Here is a 2,588-nt window from a genome sequence, read left to right as displayed (position 1 = left end):
CAAAGATTAAGCCATGCATGTCTCAGTACAAGCCGCATTAAGGTGAAACCGCGAATGGCTCATTAAATCAGTTATGGTTCCTTAGATCGTACCCACGTTACTTGGATAACTGTGGTAATTCTAGAGCTAATACATGCAAACAGAGTCCCGACCAGAGATGGAAGGGACGCTTTTATTAGATCAAAACCAATCGGTCGGCTCGTCCGGTCCGTTTGCCTTGGTGACTCTGAATAACTTTGGGCTGATCGCACGGTCCTCGTACCGGCGACGCATCTTTCAAATGTCTGCCTTATCAACTGTCGATGGTAGGTTCTGCGCCTACCATGGTTGTAACGGGTAACGGGGAATCAGGGTTCGATTCCGGAGAGGGAGCCTGAGAAACGGCTACCACATCCAAGGAAGGCAGCAGGCGCGCAAATTACCCACTCCCGGCACGGGGAGGTAGTGACGAAAAATAACGATACGGGACTCATCCGAGGCCCCGTAATCGGAATGAGTACACTTTAAATCCTTTAACGAGTATCTATTGGAGGGCAAGTCTGGTGCCAGCAGCCGCGGTAATTCCAGCTCCAATAGCGTATATTAAAGTTGTTGCGGTTAAAAAGCTCGTAGTTGGATTTGTGTCCCACGCTGTTGGTTCACCGCCCGTCGGTGTTTAACTGGCATGTATCGTGGGACGTCCTGCCGGTGGGGCGAGCTGAAGGCGTGCGACGCGCCTCGTGCGTGCTCGTGCGTCCCGAGGCGGACCCCGTTGCAATCCTACCAGGGTGCTCTTGAGTGAGTGTCTCGGTGGGCCGGCACGTTTACTTTGAACAAATTAGAGTGCTTAAAGCAGGCAAGCCCGCCTGAATACTGTGTGCATGGAATAATGGAATAGGACCTCGGTTCTATTTTGTTGGTTTTCGGAACCCGAGGTAATGATTAATAGGGACAGGCGGGGGCATTCGTATTGCGACGTTAGAGGTGAAATTCTTGGATCGTCGCAAGACGAACAGAAGCGAAAGCATTTGCCAAGTATGTTTTCATTAATCAAGAACGAAAGTTAGAGGTTCGAAGGCGATCAGATACCGCCCTAGTTCTAACCATAAACGATGCCAGCCAGCGATCCGCCGCAGTTCCTCCGATGACTCGGCGGGCAGCCTCCGGGAAACCAAAGCTTTTGGGTTCCGGGGGAAGTATGGTTGCAAAGCTGAAACTTAAAGGAATTGACGGAAGGGCACCACCAGGAGTGGAGCCTGCGGCTTAATTTGACTCAACACGGGAAACCTCACCAGGCCCGGACACCGGAAGGATTGACAGATTGATAGCTCTTTCTTGATTCGGTGGGTGGTGGTGCATGGCCGTTCTTAGTTGGTGGAGCGATTTGTCTGGTTAATTCCGATAACGAACGAGACTCTAGCCTGCTAACTAGTCGCGTGACATCCTTCGTGCTGTCAGCGATTACTTTTCTTCTTAGAGGGACAGGCGGCTTCTAGCCGCACGAGATTGAGCAATAACAGGTCTGTGATGCCCTTAGATGTTCTGGGCCGCACGCGCGCTACACTGAAGGAATCAGCGTGTCTTCCTAGGCCGAAAGGTCGGGGTAACCCGCTGAACCTCCTTCGTGCTAGGGATTGGGGCTTGCAATTGTTCCCCATGAACGAGGAATTCCCAGTAAGCGCGAGTCATAAGCTCGCGTTGATTACGTCCCTGCCCTTTGTACACACCGCCCGTCGCTACTACCGATTGAATGATTTAGTGAGGTCTTCGGACTGGTACGCGGCATTGACTCTGTCGTTGCCGATGCTACCGGAAAGATGACCAAACTTGATCATTTAGAGGAAGTAAAAGTCGTAACAAGGTTTCCGTAGGTGAACCTGCGGAAGGATCATTACCGACTAGACTGCATGTCTTTCGATGTGCGTGTCGTGTCGCGCAACACGCTACCTGTACGGCTCGCAGTAGCCGTGCGCCGCGTGCGGAACCACGCGTGCTTCTCAAAACTAACGCCAATGTTGTGTGGTACGAGCGCTGAAGCGCTGGAGCGGCTGGCCTGCGGCACCTGGCGCCTGGCGCCGGTTTTGAATGACTTTCGCCCGACTGCCTGTCCGCTCCGGTGTGGAGCCGTACGACGCCCATCGGCCGTGAGGCCGTTGGACACAGAACGCTTGAACAGGGGCCGCCACACGCCTACGTCCCGCCTATGCAACTGTCTTGAAAGAGACAGTGTAAACTAAGAAAAGATCACCCAGGACGGTGGATCACTCGGCTCGTGGGTCGATGAAGAACGCAGCAAATTGCGCGTCGACATGTGAACTGCAGGACACATGAACATCGACGTTTCGAACGCACATTGCGGTCCATGGATTCCGTTCCCGGGCCACGTCTGGCTGAGGGTCGGCTACGTATACTGAAGCGCGCGGCGTTTGCCCCGCTTCGCAGACCTGGGAGCGTCGCGGCCGCCTGTGGGGCCGGCCGCGCCTCCTTAAACGTGCGATGCGCGCCCGTCGCCTGGCGGTTCGCATACCGGTACTTACTCGGTAGCGTGCACAGCCGGCTGGCGGTGTGGCGTGCGACACCTCGTACAACGACCTCAGAGCAGGCGAGAC

General features: G+C 54.5%; 3 non-coding genes across 3 annotated transcripts in view; all 3 read left to right on the top strand.

Moving 5' to 3' along the window:
- LOC124591333 lies at positions 1-1,873 on the top strand (the record flags this gene model as incomplete). The annotated part of the gene is made up of 1 exon (XR_006977145.1): positions 1-1,873. It is a non-coding gene; the product is annotated as a small subunit ribosomal RNA (ribosomal RNA).
- Positions 1,874-2,224: 351 nt separating this feature from the next.
- On the top strand, positions 2,225-2,379 carry LOC124591340. The gene has a single exon (XR_006977151.1). It is a non-coding gene; the product is annotated as a 5.8S ribosomal RNA (ribosomal RNA).
- A 188-nt stretch (positions 2,380-2,567) lies between these two features.
- The window catches only part of LOC124591337, a 4,195-nt gene continuing 4,174 nt past the window's right edge, over positions 2,568-2,588 (top strand). Inside the window, exon 1 of the ribosomal RNA XR_006977148.1 lies at positions 2,568-2,588. This exon is cut by the window's right edge and continues 4,174 nt beyond it. This is a non-coding gene — a ribosomal RNA (large subunit ribosomal RNA).

Source organism: Schistocerca americana, unplaced genomic scaffold, assembly GCF_021461395.2.
Source record: "Schistocerca americana isolate TAMUIC-IGC-003095 unplaced genomic scaffold, iqSchAmer2.1 HiC_scaffold_828, whole genome shotgun sequence".
NCBI classification, from domain to species: domain Eukaryota; kingdom Metazoa; phylum Arthropoda; class Insecta; order Orthoptera; family Acrididae; genus Schistocerca; species Schistocerca americana.
The sequence above is the reverse complement of the archived record's forward strand: the minus strand, read 5'-3'. Positions and strand labels throughout refer to the sequence as shown.